Here is an 18210-nt window from a genome sequence, read left to right as displayed (position 1 = left end):
CCACACAGGGAGCCTAAGAGATGCAAATCGAATTCTAATCCGTGGTCATTCTGCGGGGCCTTCAACAAAGATGTGCTAAAGCCTAATAGAAAAGAAATCAGTTCTCTGTCACCAGCTCCTAGGAAAATCTATTAGAGAAAGTACAGATCTTGTATTTACAGCCGTTGCTTTTAAAGGTTAAGGACAAGTACATGTAAAAAGGTAGCCTGAAGGATGGTGGGTGTGTTTTTTTCCGTGTGAAATATTGGACAAACCCCTAATGATTATCTTCTCATTTTATCCCTCAACGTGCTTTGATAATTTAGTTTGTATTCATTGGACAAAAGAATAATCCTTTCGAATACGTGGAAAACAAAAAAAGGGGGGAGTGATAGTACCCGATCCTTGCCAACTTTAGGCGGAAAGCAAGTCCCATTGGTTTCAGCAGACCTCATTCCTATTAAATGTGGTTAAGAGTAACAGCCAAACATTAAATACAAATAGGAATGATTCACATTAATTTCTCTGACTTTAACTTCCACATAAACGTACCAAAAGATCGCGTCCTGGGACAAATTTGACTTCCATGCCCACCCCCAAAAGGATTGGATCACTTTAAGAACTTTTTGGCTTGTGTTAACAAATCAGTTCCGCGATCCTATGCATTTTACGCGGAAGTAAGTGCCACCGAAGCTAAGGGGACATTTCTGTGCTTAGAAGCAGCACGCATCCTAAACGTTGATCGAGGCTGCGATCCTAGCCGCGCTTACTTTTGCGTCAACTGACACTAGCTCTAAGAGGACCCCACTCCTAAATACATTTTCGTGGAGAGAAGCCCCACTGGATTCAACAGGAATGGCTTTCAAGGAAATTTGGCACCGCGTTCTAGACCGCCTACTCTGCGGTTGCCTTAATTCGGAGGACCACTGGCCAGAGAGAAGATGTCGGAAGTACTGTTGGAACAGCGATTTGAGATTTGAGAACCTAGAAACCGAAAGCAGGGAATTAAAGGTGGGCATCCGGTTACGAAAGGGAGGAGGGAGAGGGGTTTCCCCTCCTCTATTACCTTCTCATTTCGCTCAGTGTTAAATGGATTTACACGGAGCTAAATCCTATAGTTTGTGGAACGCCAAAATTCCGGCCTGCCGCAAATAAAGCACTACTTGCTAAGCCGTCTTATTCAGAAAGAAGCTCCACTGAGATGAATAGGACTCACTTCGGCGGAAACCTGTTTCGGGTCCTAGTAGAGCAAATGCCTCAGAACATTTTAAAACCAGAAGGCAGCTAAAAACAAACCTCCACAGAAAAAGAGAGAACTTACACGGCCACAGCTTAATATTTTGCAGAGCTGCATGCGAAAGTTTAACGTAGAAAATGCGTCACGTGTGAATTCTGCTTAATACTGGATATAAAGGGGGAGGGAATCCAGCTTGTCGCGTTCTATCTGATGTCACTTTTCCATTTCCATTTGTATCTGATCTGGGCAATAGAAATATCCATTGATGGAGGTATGTAGGAATGCCATTCTCTTACTGTCTAGAGCTCTGGCCCTCCCTGGTCAAATCCGGTTTGACTCCTTCCTTGAGAGCAACGGTTGGCTACAAATGGTTTAGCTGCAGGTTCCATTGTGACACCAAGGAAGGGATTCCGGATGAAGAGCTCTGCTCGACTCCTTTTCTCTTCAGAACTTATTCCGGATTTGGAACTCCTGAACTCGAGGGAACTGACTTCCGAGCGACCGGTTTGGGATCTTCCCAGTGATGGGTTATGGGTTGTCTTCAAAAGTTTGAAACGGACTGTTTGGATGCCACCGTGGTGATGGGCAACGTACCAAGCGGTCCCTTTAAACTCTAACAATCAACGCACCATTTCAATTCGACGCCGTAAAAAGTGTATCTACTAACTAAACATAATAGTGTTCCTCTTTTAGTTGGGTAGCGAAGGATATTTTCCCTGCTTTTGGGTGCTGGTGGGTGCACATCCCATGTGTGGCTTTATTACTTTCGGCTCTTTTGTGGCATCTTTGCATTTTTAAGTAGTAGTCCATCGCTTTAAAACTCCCCCCCCCCCAATGTAAAAAGCGATGGATAAAATGAATTAATCCTAACAACAAAACGGAATGCAGTCTCCCTTGACCTCCGGTTGCTGGCTATCCAAGGGGCCTAAATTTGACCAGCAGGAGAAGGACCTGATCTGCCAGATATTCTGCTCGGGTGCATCTCGGATTTGCTCTGCGAAGCCCAAGACGCTTGCATCTTTTTCATTTCCCAAGAGGTACTGCCTCCTCTCCTCTGTCCCTTTGAAGGAGACAGTGGGGGATCTTAACGATACCAAATGAAAAGCGTCCCTTTAACAGAGCTGTTACGTACTAACCTTGGATCCTAGAACAACAGGCAAGTGGGATCCTAGAATGCAACAACTGATTGGCTTGCAGGAGAAGACCAATCAGGCTCCAGGAAGAAGTTAATCAGCCTATTAGGATGGTGGGATCGCAGAATGCAACAACTGATTGGCCTGCAAGAAAAGACCAATCAGGCTCCAGGAGGGAAGCAGAATCAGCCAATCAGGCGGGACTCATTGTGTAAATAATGTATATAAAAGCCTGAGGTTTGGGGGGCAATTCAATCGCTGTTTTACAAGCTGCAATAAAGAGCAAGAAATCACTACAGGATTCCGAGTATATTGCAAGAGCTTATTTGCTTCCTTATTTCTGAATGTCTCGAAAGTATCTAGTTACAGATAGGTAGCCGTGTTGGTCTGCCACCACTGAAACTTCTGTTTCAGTGTATCTGAAGAAGTGTGTATGCACACGAAAGCTCATACCAAGAACTAACTTAGTTGGTCTTTAAGGTGCTACTGGAAGGAATTTTTTTGTTTCGAAAGGATCTGATTGCGGCCCCTGCCAACTGGCAAATGAGTGTGCCCTGTCACTCAGGCAGCAGGCACGCCCCAGTCCATCTCCAAGTCCTGGGGAGGGAGGGCGGGAGGAAATATTGGGAGCGGCATTGGATAGGCTTTGGTCCATCTAGCGACACTGACTGACAGAGCCTCTTCTTCAGGAGTTCAGGCGAGGGTCTTTCCCGAATCCCATCCCTACCTGGAGATCCTGAGGACTGAACCTGGGACCTTCTGCACCTATGGCACATTCAGTACTACTGAGCTACAGTCCTTTCCCCAGAAGTGGTGTGATCCAGACCTCGGCCGAGGGCTGCAAGTTTCGCACTGGCTTGGATGAGGTGCAGATCGCAGCATTCCCACTCTTCCGAAGGGGCAAGACAGGGAAGCTGCGAACATCAGACTGTGTGTGTGTCCTTCCCCCAACTTTTCCACCGGGTTCCTTAACCTAAGAACCAAGCCAAACGGTGTCACTGAGTGTACCTCTAGGACTGATCTTCGCTAAGTTTCGACAGCAGACACCAGGGAATGCTGACAGTAGCCTTAGGCCCTGCTCTTTAGCTCGGAGTTTTCGACTTGCATCCGTATACATAAGCAAAACCTGCTGAATCCGCCCAGTGGCCCACATAGTCCAGCCTCTTGTTCTCACAGCGGCTAACCAGAAACCTGTGGGAAGCCCGCAAGCATTTCCAACCTTTGTCTGGGACGCAGCCACCAGATGTTCTACATATATGCTCTGCCTCCCTGCCTTCTTTTTCGCACACCATGTTCCCAGGCAATATTTGAGAGCATCCCGCAGTTTATTCACTTGCGCTGAGTAGCACCAACAAATAATCCCCACCTTTGGCTCCATTGCATTCAGGGGTGCCCACTTGGATAACATATGGGGGAGCAGGTAAGCCCCCATCCCATAATCGGTCCCATGATTTGGCGCGCGCACACCATTTGAATGACAATACTCAGCAACTTTGAGGGTCTGGTCCCTCAAATATTTTATTGGGAGACAGCGGAGGGACCTCGGCCCCTATGATTGCATTTTACACCCCATCGTGGCCATCCAGGAATGGCTGTCGGCTGGAAACCTGCGTCGCAGGGGATTACACTAGATGACTCTCGGAGTCCCTTACAAATCTACAATTTTATGATTTCTATGATTCCTAAACGTGTTTAATTCGAAGTAAATCTCGTGGGTTTCAGCATCCCAGTGGGGCACAGTCCAGCTGACGCAAAGCCTGTGTTGAAGTCCTAGGAAAGCAAGCCGGAGAGTCGGATCTTTCCCATTCACATCAGGGCAACCTGCAAGGGTTTCGCCTGGGCTGGATCGGACTTCTAGATCTAAGAAAGTGAGCTGACAACAATCGAACCTGGAAGTCAAGCCAACGTCGTCTCGTTTTGCGTTGTTTCTTCTCTAAGTGCACATGCGCTCTTTTACTTGGGAAGCTTTCCAGAAGTGCTAGCAGAATTTTGTTCCATTTAAATGCAACCAAAAAATATATTCCTGTGGACAAGCATCCCTGGAACTGACTGAGTATGAGAAGCATCGGGGTGCTGTCCTTATGGGGCTATTAACATCATGCACTTGACTATGGGGTCAGAGCAGAGCCAATCCACTCGCCTACCTGCCGTTGGTGCCCCGGCCAGGCCAGGAGTTCCATCCCACCTTAACTCAAAGTTCTTCGGTTAAAGATAATTCAGCCTTTATTGAACTTAAATGGGAAACCCGTTTCAAAGTATCCAAGGTTCAAGTTAACTGGAATGCCGGTCCAGCTGCTAGTGAACTGACCAAAAGAGGCACATCGTTGGCTTCGCCTGGTTGTTCAGGTCAGCAATTGCCTCCGCCATCAAATTAGGATACAAAACGTTAATCGGTTACATTTATTTTAAAAATGAATTTTAGCAGGGCTTTCCACTCGAGGGATTCCCTGTGGAAATGTCTTTGTCGCTGGTGATTTAGGCTACATTCTCCCGCACCTTTGCCTAGGAATAAGTCCCATTGGCTTCTGTGCCTACCCTTGAGCAGGCATGTTGCACCAGAAGCGGTTTAGTCATGCTGGCCACATGACCTGGAAAGCTGCCTGTGAACAAACGCCGGCTCCCTTGGCCTGAAGGTAGACGAGCGCGACGCCCCATAGTCGACTTTGACTGGACTTGACCGTCCAGGGGTCCTTTACCTTTACCTTTTTACAGGAGTAGCTTCTACCGTACAATCTTATACGTGTGTATTCAGAAGTAAGCAGCATTGAGTTCAGTACTTACTTCCCTCTCAAGTTGACGCAGGGCTTGCATTGAGTTTCATACCCTTTGAAGGATCGCCAGAGCCCCCGGTGGGACATATTTCGCAGAGCAGAGCCAATCCTTCAGATTAAGTATAGAATCGTAGAAGCTGGAAAGGACCCTGTGGATCATCTATGCCAACTCCGTGCAATGCAGCACTATGCAGCTGTCCCACAGGGGGATCGAACATGCGACATTGGTATTATCAACACCATGCTCTAACCAACTGAGCTATTCGGTAAATGAGCTCCTTGTTTTATTTCAGTGTCTTTTATTTTATTGATAAGAATGTGCTACTGACGGTCAACCTTTGAGGTAGAGCACCTTAGAAACTCAAACAAAGGCATCAGTGTTGGAGTCTAAAGTTATTCTTTGTTTTTGAAATTGTTCCAACATACGTGTGTCAGACACTCCTTATCAGGAGCGTCAACTTGAATAAAATATTGTGGGGGTCCACGTAAGCCCCGCCCCTAATAATTGATCACATGACGCAGCGCACACACATAATTGGAATGGGAATGCCCATCAACTTGGGTGTGTGTGGCCCCCTTAAACATTTTATTGTGAGGCCAAAGACCCCGAAGCCTCTAGGAGTTGGCTCCTATGGTCCTAACCACAAACCGATCACTTCATTCATGGGATGTTCGTTCCTTAAAACATTATTTATATCAGGAGACTCCTGGTTCATTACGTGCCTAGCACACATTTCAGACCAATGGTTCCAACCACGGGTGACAATTTGAATAAAACACGGGGGGGGGGCAGGTAAGCCCCGCCCCACATATTCAATCACGTGGCATGGCACACACATACAATTTGAATGGAAATTCCCCTCAGCTTTTTGGAAGGCAGCCCCCTCAGATATTTTATTGAGGGCCGAAGGGACCTCGGTCCCTAGGGGTTGGTTCTTATGGTTCCAAACAATGCAGAAGCCAAGGTCCCAGGTTCAAAACCTGGCATCTCCAGTTGAATTTTTTCTCAGGTTTGGGACCTTGAAGAGCAGCTCCGGGCCAAAGAAAAACTGGACCGAGCAGCTCAACCACCTGGCTTAGTATAAAGCTGTTTCTGGATTACATTTAGGGGGAAGGATGAATCCGGCTGTAAGAAAAGGATGGTTTCCCCTTCCCATACAGTCTGCTGTCCAAGCGTCGTTGCGCCACCTCCTATTCCTTTCCATTGGGGCTTCTCAGAACAACTTCCTCGCTGGATCGTGCAGGAAAGATAATTTAGCTATGCATACTCGTTTTTAAGATGTGCTGTTTTATTGAAAATTGGTTTACCTACAACGTAGCTTTGAGATGTGTTTTTCTTTTTTTAATAATAATTTTTATTTATTAGATTTATATACCGCTTTTCATCATAAGATCTCAGATCTGATTTTTGATTAAATGGTTTATACACACACCCCCCCAAAAAGAAAGAGAAATAAACAAATAAATAAGTGGAAAGAAAGCAGGCGTTAATTTGGGAGGCTATGTAGGAAAATCGGAATCCAAGAACCCAACTCTCAATTTGTGAAGAGGACGAGGATCCAGGTAGCCTCCGATTTCTTTCTACTTAGGAACATCTAGCAAAAGATAAAGAGGAAGCAACCGGAAGCGGTTAGTAAAAGAGCTGCCTTTGGAGTCAAGGCCTCTCATCTGGCACTGACAGAACCGGGAAGATGGCGAGGAAGCGGGACAGGGATCCTGAATATAGAGGCGCCTTCTCAAAAGCCTGAAATCAGCGATAGCGTTTGCGCCTGCAAACCGCAACCCGTTCAAGCCAACGGCGAATCTTCCATTGCTTTCAATGGCTGCGGAAGCCCCCACCCCGAGGTCCCCCCCGTGGTTCTTGTCTTGCCAGTCCTCAACTTCTTTCCACCTTCTTCTTCATAAACAGCGATCATAATGATTATTAAGGAGCGGTGTGGGCCTCTTAGCTTTCACTTAGCTGCTGGCACTTGACTGGCAAAGCGGGAGGGGGGCAGTGGCGTAGCGTGGGTTGTCAGCACCCGGGGCAAGGCAAGTAATTTGCGCCCCCTAACCCGTGGATTTGCGCCCCCTAACCCTAAGCCCCAGATGTTGCGCCCGGTGCGGCCGGCCCCCCCTGCACCCCCCCACGCTACGCCACTGAGGGGGGGTGGTTCCTTTCTACCAACACAGCCAAGGAAGTGGCTCCGAAGACGGTGCCCAGAAGCAGGCAGGGCCTTGAAGAGACTACGGTCTCTTGCTTGTCCCGAATCGAAAGCTGTGGCAAGAGGAGTCTGTCCACGCGCGTCTTAAATCTGGTCGCTACAGTCGTGCAATATTACTTGGCGCTTAGCAGAACAGCTGGGGGCGGGCTAGAGCCCTGCAGTGGCAGTGTTTGACATGGATAAGACACCCCCCCCCCGCAGCGCCCGTCCTTCTCAGTGCCTCGGTTATAAAAGATTCAGGTACAGTAGCCGGATCTTCCCACTTCAGTCTGAGCAACATCATCCCATGGACTCCGTTATGAGAGACATCTCTTTCCATCTGAAGTGTCACCTCCGTTGTCGCTATTATCATGGTCATAATTATTTAAGATAGCAAAAAGTGACCTGGTTGCAGCAGCATTTTTCCTTTCTCTTTCTTTCTTTCTTTCTTTCTTTCTTTCTTTCTTTCTTTCTTTCTTTCTTTCTTTCTCTCTCTCTCTCTCTCTCTCTTTCTCTCTCTCTCTCTCTCTTTCTTTCTCTCTCTCTCTTTCTTTCTTTCTTTCTTTCTTTCTTTCTTTCTTTCTTTCTTTCTTTCTTTCTTTCTTTCTTTCTTTCTTTCTTTCTTTCTTTCTTTCTTTCTTTCTTTCTTTCTTTCTTTCTTTCTCCCACCCCCCCCTTTCCCATATAAAGCCTTGCAGTATCGCCTCTAGGCTGAATGAGTTTGTGAAGCACCATTTGGCAGACATATCATATCCATTCAAGGAATCCTGCCCTTTCTGGCGTCATCTTCGCTACACCAAGCTCCGAGAGTTACCCAGCGCACAGCTCGACGAACTCGCGAGTGTGCGCACTCCCATTTTCCCTCTCCCCATCTCTCCCGCACACTCAGCCAACAAAACCCTCCTAAACATACTCCTTTCCACCCTTGATTTCAGCCGAACTTCTTTGCAAAAGGAAATCTCTGTAGGCTCAAGGGGCAAAAGGGAAAGAACAACTCTGGTGGTTAGAGCGTGGTGCTGATGACGCCAAGGTCGCAGGTTCGAACTCCCTATGGAAAAGCTGCGTAGTGTCGCATTTTGCAAGGGGGTTGGGCTAGATGACCCATCAGGGTCTCTTCCAACTCCATGATTCTATTATTCTAACATCGCATCCAAGTGGAGGACGATCTACTAGTTCTGCAGATGGCTTTTCGGCCCTATTGACACAAAGGCGATCATTTCCCACACACACCAGTCCTTCCTCATCCCTTGCAAACTTCCGTTCAGTCTCAGTATTCAAGGACAAGGCGTTATTACAAACCAAGTTAGCATTTTGCCCCGAACCATTTCCCCGTGTTGTACTTTCTCTTGATTAAATGCCTGTTAACCCTAAGAGGCTAGCAGAACAATCAACATACTTTCCCAATCACCATTTGGGGAGACGGGAGGTATTCTTGGCTGTGGATTACACAGCTTGTTTTGCTTTGGTCCTGGTTTGGGGTGGAGAAAGCAATTAAGTTATATTTTCCAAGGGAATGCATAAAAAGTCTCATGGCTACAGCCTCGTGTTTTAAATAAGTAAATAAGGATTGGGAAGGGGCAGAAAATCTTCAGTGCTTGCCTGACTGTTCTTCCTCTCCCTCTCTCTCTCTCTCTCTCTCTCTCTCTCTCTCTCTCTCTCTCTCCACCTTCCCCTCTCCCGGGCACGTTATTCTGTATCTTTCAGCGTGTCCGGCTCTCATGATTGCAAATAGGCCTGTTTTCAAATGGAAATAAGACTTCCAAACTGATTATGTGTATTGAATCGGAGTCGCTCGCTAGAGCCTCTTGTTTAAAATGTATTGAAAAAAGGATGATGGCTACAGACCTCTGGAACCAGCGCGGAGAGGTCGATTTATTTTGCAACTTTTGGCCACTGGAGAATATTTCAGCAAGATAATTACGGCAGCCTGGGAGGGGGGCGGCGCCTTGGAAACACAAACACTCTCGCGTTTCGCCTTCCCTTCATCTCCATCTCTCCCCCGCGCGCACCTGCCATTTCCAGCTCCTAACCTCAAGGAACAGGCAATGTGTGTTGACTACCACACCCCAACACACAAATATTGAGCAGGAGGAAGATAAACCGTGGTGCTGCTAGGGGCTGACCAATGACATCCTTAGTTCCCTGCCCATACAACTTATCATCTATAAATGGAAGACGGTAAGAAAAGAGGAAATAAAGTGGGGATAGGGTAGAGCAGGATAAACCTCAAGGAAGATTTGAGTCTGCAGGAGAGGGGGCGTCATCCTCAAACTCTTGGGAATCTTCCGAGAGCTTCATCCACATTTATCTCAGGCTTGCAAGGCCATTACTATTCTCCCCTCCACCCATTGTAAATGTCCGGGGATGAGGCTAAAAGAATGTCACGCGCATGGACCTGCTTTCCTGTCCAGACAGTTTATTATGAAAGCACCGAAAGGCTCCGAAACGCAAGAGATTCTCCCCCACAAGCTGCAGATCAGCACCTTTGGAATTCGAAGCAGCGAAAACTTCTCCAGCCTTACGCACCATCCATTTAAAGCACGCGATTTCCCGCAAATAATTCTGGCAACAGCAGCTTACTCCTCACAGAACTACAATTCCCAACAACCTTAACAAACTACAGTTCCCGGGATTCTTTTGCGGAAGCCGTGTGCTTTAAATGTGTGGTGTGTACCTAGGTGCAGGCGTGGTCTGGCCCGTGAGGATTCGCAGACACCCTTGCGCGTTGCCAGCCGTCTCCCCAGACTGACTGGTCAGCAATCATAGGAATCAACTCCTAGGGGTCTAGGTCCCTTCGGGTCCAAATCAACTATTGGAGGGTCCCCCCCCCAAAGTTGATAGGCATTGCCATTCACATAGTGTGTATGCGCCACATCCCGTGATCAATTATGTGGGCCGCCGCTTACCTGCCCCCCCAATAATATTTTATTCAAGTTGGCACCCCCGTCAGCAATGCTTCCCAGAAAGTGTTCCCTTGCAGGGAACTTGCGGCGGCCTCCTGGCAACTTCAGAAAGCGGCTGGTATCTCTCCAAGCGCGGGGAGCTTGGAAAATGAGTTTTGAATGGCAAGGGGTGAGAAATGTAACCGTTTGGTAGGACTTAAGACGGACATATGCCCGCTCCTGCGTTCCCCTCCTGCTTTTGTCCATCTTGCCTTCTTCCTTTATCTTGTCCACACTCCTCCTTCTCCTCCTCCCCGCTAGAACTCCGGTCCAGCTTTCTCTCAGCTTCTGATTGGTCGGTGCCACTCGTGCGCTTCAGAATGGACAAGTGTGTAGCGGCGCGGTTAGGATGCATAAATGATCCATCGCCCACACTATGAATATTAATGAATACTTTTACCAGAGGGATCTGTGTGAGAGAGAGTGAGTGAGAGGGAGGGAGGGAGGGAGGGAGGGAGGGAGGGAGGGAGGGAGGGAGGGAGGAGGGGGTTGGGGTTCTTTCCTCCAAACGATGACCCTTTCAAGCGCAGAATGACGAGGAGCGATGAAAATATTTGGAATCTCTAGGAAGCAGTTCATGTCCATATAGTGACAAAATATTTTTACATGTCACACATCTATAGCTGGGTGCGTCAAATTCAATTAGACGGCGGTAATTATGCATACCCGTGGTATACCTGATTAAAATATGCATGTAAGGTACATAAGGTACTCCCACTTAATTTATTCAAGGGCGGTTGTGTAATGAAATTATCTTCCAGGGTTCAGATTCACTTTCAGGGTTGTACAGCCTGCGGAAATACTATAATAAACGGGTATACTATTATATTCTCAGATCAATTAAGACAAACCAGGGTAGGTAAGGGTTAGTGGCTAACGTGTAAAGAATAGTTCCACAGACATCAACGGAATTACATAAGTGGAAGTGGTCCTTTTACGCCCAGACCAACGATGCAGTTAAACCTAATAGTAGAATTCAAATCTAGGATTTCGGCTTAAATGCTTTATATTAAGATAATTCACAAGGTTATCCTATGCGTACATAAAGCTAAATCCACTGTATTTAATTAAGCTTATTGTGCATAGAAGTGCAGTTACAAGCTACCACCCTTTTATGTTTTCCTGGGAATAAGCACTATTGAAAACAGTGGGACTTACTTCCAACATAAACCTGCTTAAGAATGCACCACCCCAATCCTAACTAAGCCAAGATACTTCTGTTTATAGGGGCTGTAGTAGGGGTTGTTTATAAGCATATTCTGGGTTTGATTACTTTTTCTTAAAATACTAAGGTATCACGGTGATCGTATATGGTTTGCCACTAGTTAACATCCCTTGAAGAGACCTGTACCTAAGCGCATGCGCACCTTTAAGCCTTACAGCCCATTCAACGTTGACCCGAATTCCTTGGGTGTAAGGACATTTGAAAGGATGCAGTCTCCTGCACACTGGGCTGCCAGGAAGTACCACTAAACTGGTAGATTTATGCATGGAATCTGACGACAGAGCTGCAATCCTACTTGCTTAGAAATCTGTAGGAAAACGTCGTTGATTTCGAAGGAGCAGAATGAAGCCCTCATCTTCTAAATTATTTTGGCGGGGCGGGGGTCAAATATTTTTCTCGACATGGGTTGTCAACCGGAGTGAAGGAAGTGAGCTGTAGTGCCATCTGTTATTTCCCTCTAACTGAAACCCTGAACATGCTGTGACCATATTTACTCTCTATTAAGTGGAAATATTACTAGAAAATCCCCTTTTTTGTTAACAGGATAGGCAATATTCTTTCTTATACTGTAATTACTAGAAGCTGTGTAGCTGAAGGACCAAAAGTTCTCGCCCGAACATGGAATTAGGAGTTTGTTTTTTTGTTAAGACTTTGTTCTGGGTGCTTATAATCTTGTTTTTCAACAATTCAAACCTATGAAGTAAGACCCACTGAATTCAATAGTGTTAAATTCCAGGTAGTATTGTAGCCTTAGAAGCGTGCTTCTTTACATGTTTGTCGTTGGGAAGGGGGAAAGAGCGACAGTTTATAACAAAGTTACGATGGACTATTCCAAAGCTAATACCACTTAAAAACCTACAACTGCATAGCTTCCCTTCATATGAGGAAGCTTGTTGTTTTACACGGTTTGAAATCCAAACCAGGTATTTACTATCCAGGCGAGGTTCCGACTTCTTGTTCACCACTGGAACTTCGACAGAGTTTAACACGCCTGAGTTTGGGCGCCATGCAGACAAAATTAATCCAAATCCTACTGACTTTAGTGGGCGAGTGAAGCCCACTTGGCCCACGTAGACCCCACGGAATTCGGCCCCCAAGTCGGTGTGCATAAGATTGAAGTCTCCAGATCGCTTGGCAAATGGATAAACTAGCCCTTTGCTTTACCGCCCGTCCAAAATTCATAGTTATAACTATATTACATAAATATCGGTATAATATGGGAAGGCAGACAGGAAAACTTTGTTTCGATTTCAGTGATATCTCTGCATTTAAGCTGCTCCTGAGACTCCTTCCCAAAACACACCAGTCATCGCAACAATAAATGGACCAATATGGTTCCAAAGTTCCAAACCCTTTTCTTAAAGCTGAGAGAAAGATGGAGGGACAGAGAGAGAGAGCTCTCTCTATGCACCCGAAGCGCTTACGGCGGAAATGCTAGGCGCTTCTGGTACTAGTTTGAAAATTCCATGAAATGACTAACTCTGATTATTCTGAAAAGCTTTCTGTTTCGGCCGAAGTACTGTGAAACTACCCAGACTCTACCCGAAAGTCGAATTAGGGCCTTATTTTACTATGATGAGGTTTATGCTTTCAAAGATGCGGAAGGTTTCGACGTCTTTTCGCTTGGCTTTCTTTACCCCAAACCACTTCAGAAATTCTGCAGTCATTTATTCAGCTTGAGAAATGCAACTGAATTTCCTTAAAATCAGTTTCACGTCTTTCCTAGAGACTGGTGGCCTAAGCTGCTATGGAGTGGGCGGGTGAGAAGTTTTCTCATGCACTAGTAACCTCGAAATCAAAGAAACAGTAAACGAAGAACTGTTGGAAGCCAGATCTACGCAGCTGCATTTTGGTCCGCGTTGAAGACACCATCGGGGCAATGTTGACTACTTTTGAGGTTGCCACACTAGACATACTTACTAAGCACTGAAACCAGAGGACCTTCCCTCTCCGTTAAAATGTTTTGGATCCAGCTACAGATTTCAGTGCAAATCCAAAGAAAACAATCCTATCCGCGTCTACCGAGAAGGAATTCCCATCGAGTTCAGTGTCCTTTACTGCCAGGAAAGTAGGTACAGGATTGCTGCCTGATTGTGGCTGGATCGTGCCCAAGTATTGCAAAATTGCCCATCCACTTGTAAGGGAAACGGATCTCAACACTAATAGCGAACTCCATAGCCACCCACCCCCATGGGAAAATAAATTTTCGGCATCCTCATTCAGGAAAGAAAACTAAAAACAGGCGGCGGACAGAGCCGCTTGGGTTGTTTAACTTGAGTTGTTGGGTGTGGAGTGGGTTAGGAGTTGTCCTTGTCTCTACAACCATTCTTATACTCGCAACAGTACTGCCCCATTCAAAGGGAAAGGCCAAAAATAAGGATGGGGGTGTCTTCTAGCTAACAAACAAAAGCAGAAATCCGATCCAAAGCTCGGATTAGGAAGAGTCTTGGAGTAAGTCGGTTAGCAGGTCGCTAACAATCACAGAAGGACTCAGACCTCAGTTACTCCTCTGAGGTGTTACAGCCCCACCATCCCAGCCACCTCCCAGCTTCCACAGGTCCCCTCAAGGTGTCCGTACTTCTGGAGCCTTTCATTATGGTTTCAAAGACACGTCTTCACACAAAGAAGGGTGACCCTCCGACATCCCGACTCAGCAAAATTCTGGGCTACCCTAGAGAGCTCGAAACGTTTACAGTCAGAAGAAAATTATCCAAATGGAAAGACCTTCCTGGTGACGTTACCAAACGGAAACCAAGCGGCCTCACGAAGCATTAGATCTCAAGAAAACGACGGATCTGAGGCCCCCCCTAGGGATGGCGACAGCAAAAGAAAGCAACTCGTTTGACCACGGGGACAGCCAAGTGAACAAATTTTAAACCTAGCTAGCACCCCGCAAGCGGAAACATGGAAAGGACCACATAACTCCTTAGAAACAGGCCTCACAGACATAATGAAACTTACTTCCCAGCTAAAAGTGTCGACAATCAGGAAAGTCTGGCTGGAGGAAGGGACCCAACTAAAACCATGACTTCTGAGGTGTGTGTGTGTGCTAAGGTAGAAAAGGTAGCTCATTGCACCTTAGGCTGATGAAGCCAAATTTCCTTCCATTAGGATTAGGTCCCTTCAGGCGGGCCCAGAAACGGCAGACACCGTCCTTTCTAGAAAATAGTCATCTCTTTAACAAGCCTTCAAAGCAAAGCTGAGGAAGATAGACAGACAAACGTTTCCCGGCTGCAGAAAAAACCCGAAGCATACACACTTAGCTGTTTTCTTCCTGCACAAATGCTATGTTAGCTTGACATTCAGCGCCCTAAAGGAACGTGGAAAGAAGCCACGTTCTCATCTGCCAAATTCGCCTCCAAAAAAGTATACCTATCCGAGACACACTTACGAGGAAGTCAGTCCCACTGAAAGCTTTCCTCGTGGTTAAGTGCGTCGAAGATCGGGGTCCCAGCATCGACAGCCTTCTCTATCTCCTCCTGGCCACAGCTTCCGAGAAGAGGAGGAATGGACATAAAATGTTCGAGAGAGAGAAAGAGAGAGAGTTGACCTTACCTGATCTCTTCTGTGCCTGTTGTGGGGAAACAAACGCAAGCCATTTCGTGTTAATCACCAAATTGCCATAGACGAGAGTATTTCTACTTTCCAGAACCGTTTGATAGCACAGACATCATATTTCCATTTACTGTGACCTCCCCTCTTCCCCCCACGCCCCCCCCCAGACATCAGCAGACCAACTGGGCAGATAAGAAAGATGCTGTCAACTTTGCTCCAACTAGTTTACCATACAAGGATTGATCATCTTCACGAGCCACTCAGTGTTTACCTCCAAGTCCTCTTTTGTCCAAGCAGCCCTCAGCGACTCGACAAGAGCTGGTTCTCCAGCGAGGCCCTTGTGTACCTGCTGGCCTGACTGATCATATATATATATCTCTACAGGCAGATGCCTTCTCTGGGGGCTTTGCTTCATTCTCCAGCTTTTGCGAATGTTCAAAACAAACAGTCAGGCTGCACTTCCATGCAACATTTGTGCCTTCATAAGAACTGATATTGTGGCAGGATTCCTAGACGATACTCAGGGGGTGGGGGAAGGGAACTGGCCATTTTTTTCCAATGGGTGAGTTGGGTGACATTTTCTCCCTTTAACAAGCAATCCGTGGAAACCTCAAAACCTGGTTCCGAGACCAAAGAAGACCTTGGGAGAGAGAAGGTGGCTTGATATTGATCCTCAAATATGAAGAAGCTCTGAGCCATTATATGCAATTCCTCCCCTTTTATCTATGGGGTGTTTATAGTCCAATGGTGCAAACAGTGGCTAGAGTGGGACAAGCTGATAGAATAATATATTCTAACCCCTTGTCTTACTCTAGCTGCATTTTGCAGTATTTGAGTAAACATCCCATAGATATAGGGCGAGGGAATGCTCTCTCCAGTACCCGCATAACATAGTCCAGGCAAAGAGATGGGAACAAAATAGTCAGCCTCCATTAGATCCTATTACCCATTGTGGTAGTTGTTGTTGTTGTTGAAGTCCACAGGTCTCTCATCATTTTTTTCATGTTGACAAGGATAGAACTTCCATGCACACCAAAAGCTCATTTTTCTCCTCCATCGTTCCACTTTTAATCACTTTCTTTCCCTTTTCTCCTCCCAGTTACTCAGCACAACAGGCAACACCAATCTTACAAGGCCAGGGTGATTCCCCACCCCTGGTGTAATACAGATTTGCCCATTTTAGCCTATGGACGCAGTATTAAGCACACTCATTTTAAAAACGAATTTCCCTGAAATCAAGGATGGTCCACTTCCAAATCAAATGCAGCTGGAACTTCGGCCTTAAACGAAATTATGCTTATTGCAGGGCTAGTCCAAATTCTCAAAATATGTTTGGAGGGAAATTTCGATTTTTAAGAAAATATTTTTAAAATAAACCAACAAACTAAACCATAATGGCTTGCATCAGTTCAAACAGAAGTATACCCTGGGGGGGGGGAGTCTTTTTTATGATTAAACCTCAATGCTATTACGTCATTTCTTTAAAAGAAGAAAAAGCGAGAGAACGAACTATAATTTTGCTAGAGCCGTTTTGTTTGCATTTCTGCTGACTGATATGTAAATACAGTTTGAATTGTGTTTGCTTGGACTCTAGAGGTCTATAAAGAGACGAATTCACCTTTTCTGTGGAACAAGCAAACAGACTTTAAACTAAGCCGACATCAGACAAAGTGGAAGCCAGTTTATTTAATCGAAACTAAATCTAGTCGCAGTAAGATAAGTCAGTGTACATAATCATCCATTACAGTCATTACTCCCACCACCAAATATGTGTTTATTAGCTCGTCCAGATAAACTCGATCCATTTATTTTCCCCTGGCTCTTCGGGACAAACACGTTTCCATGTTTTTTCTTCTAAGGCCTAACTTTAGGGCTGCGGAGGTGGGGGCGAGACAAGAGACTACTAAAGTACCTTCAGGAATGCTGTTTTATAACCGCCTCCCTTCCCCTGTCAGTCTCAGTCAACAATTCATTTACTTCAGGAAAGAAAAAAGGAGAGAGAAAAAACAACTATAAAATTTTGAGATCCCTTAACACAGTTAAAGAGAGTTGTGAATTGTGGGCACGTTATTTAAATAAGTTTTGCTTTTGTTTTTTAATTCCAAGAGCTGAACTCTACTGGATGTGCCTCCAAACCGAGAGATTTATTATTGGCGAGCTTCTCGCTGCTGATTTCCCTTTGCCAAGACCCTCAGCGCAGTTATTTGAAGCTTTTTCATTTAGGAAGGGTGGAAAAAAGAATCACAAAAAAAGACACACTGGCGTTTGAAATGACAGCCTCGAGTGCTCCGTTTTGGGCTCCGCGGATGCTAATTTTAGCGCAGAGGTATAAAAGGCGACTGGGGGGGGGGGGATAGAGAGAGAGACCTGATTTAGAAAAGGGGAAAAAAGGAACAGCTGGAAATGTGTCTACCGCACTTGACCAAAGTCTCTCACTTTCTCGCTCTCCCTCTGTAAACAAGAGGACCACATTTTACATATTGCACCGAATATTTAATATCTCTCTGCTGACGCACGTGACGAAGAGTTGGAGACGCATACATGTGCACATATCGTTATATCAAGAACCAAGCCTCGATCCCAGCCCCCAACCCCACCCTGCCCTCGCCACCAGCCCTAGAGGGGAGCGGATTCTCTGCTTCGGCTGTGGAACCGTTTCGTTTGCGCGGTGGTTGAAGCTCTTTCTGCCTGTACCATTCTCACCCCATCATTCACTTTTCTCTCTCTCTCTCTCTGGGTTCCTGCGCCCTTCACCCTTGCAGATATAAATATATTGGATATATCAAGCCAAGCTAGGATTACGTATCCGCCCAGGGCTCCTAAGCAGAGAATGATTAAACTCTTTTGCTGATCATTATCCAGAGATACCCGTAGACGGACTGATCAGCCGAGAGCTTCACGTGGGCTCTGCCTCGCAGGCTGATTTGGGTTTTGGTTCGTTTCTCTCCTGCCTACAACTCTCTTATGTCCGATGGGCAGAAAGCCGCTTTACTTGGATGTAAAGCCTTTCCGTTTTGCTCTCCCGCCCCCTCCCTGGAAGCTCCTTTCCTGAGCGCCGCCTGTTTCTTGGCTCGTGACGTCGTGACTTCTTCTACCGGCTTAAAACAACGGGAAAGTTATAAAACTATTCTCAATTCATAGCCATCGACAAATCTATCTGGCCTGAATATTGTGCCCCAAATGTT

The 18210-nt window shown here is 46.1% G+C and overlaps 2 long non-coding RNA genes across 3 annotated transcripts in view; one reads left to right on the top strand and one right to left on the bottom strand.

Annotated features, from left to right (window-relative positions):
• Positions 1–15163, bottom strand: part of LOC309373014 — a 50598-nt gene extending 35435 nt beyond the window's left edge. For both annotated transcript variants that reach the window (XR_014169758.1, XR_014169759.1), the window contains exon 1: positions 15026–15163. This is a non-coding gene — a long non-coding RNA (uncharacterized lncRNA). The remainder of the gene's footprint in view (positions 1–15025) is intronic.
• The window catches only part of LOC309372832, a 485159-nt gene that overhangs the window by 189987 nt on the left and 276962 nt on the right, over positions 1–18210 (top strand). The gene's annotated exons all lie outside the window — the stretch shown is intronic.

This window comes from Podarcis melisellensis, assembly GCF_964234715.1.
Source record: "Podarcis melisellensis genome assembly, chromosome: 1".
Classification (NCBI taxonomy): domain Eukaryota; kingdom Metazoa; phylum Chordata; class Lepidosauria; order Squamata; family Lacertidae; genus Podarcis; species Podarcis melisellensis.
Note: the sequence above shows the minus strand (reverse complement) of the source record. Positions and strands in the feature narration are given on the sequence as shown.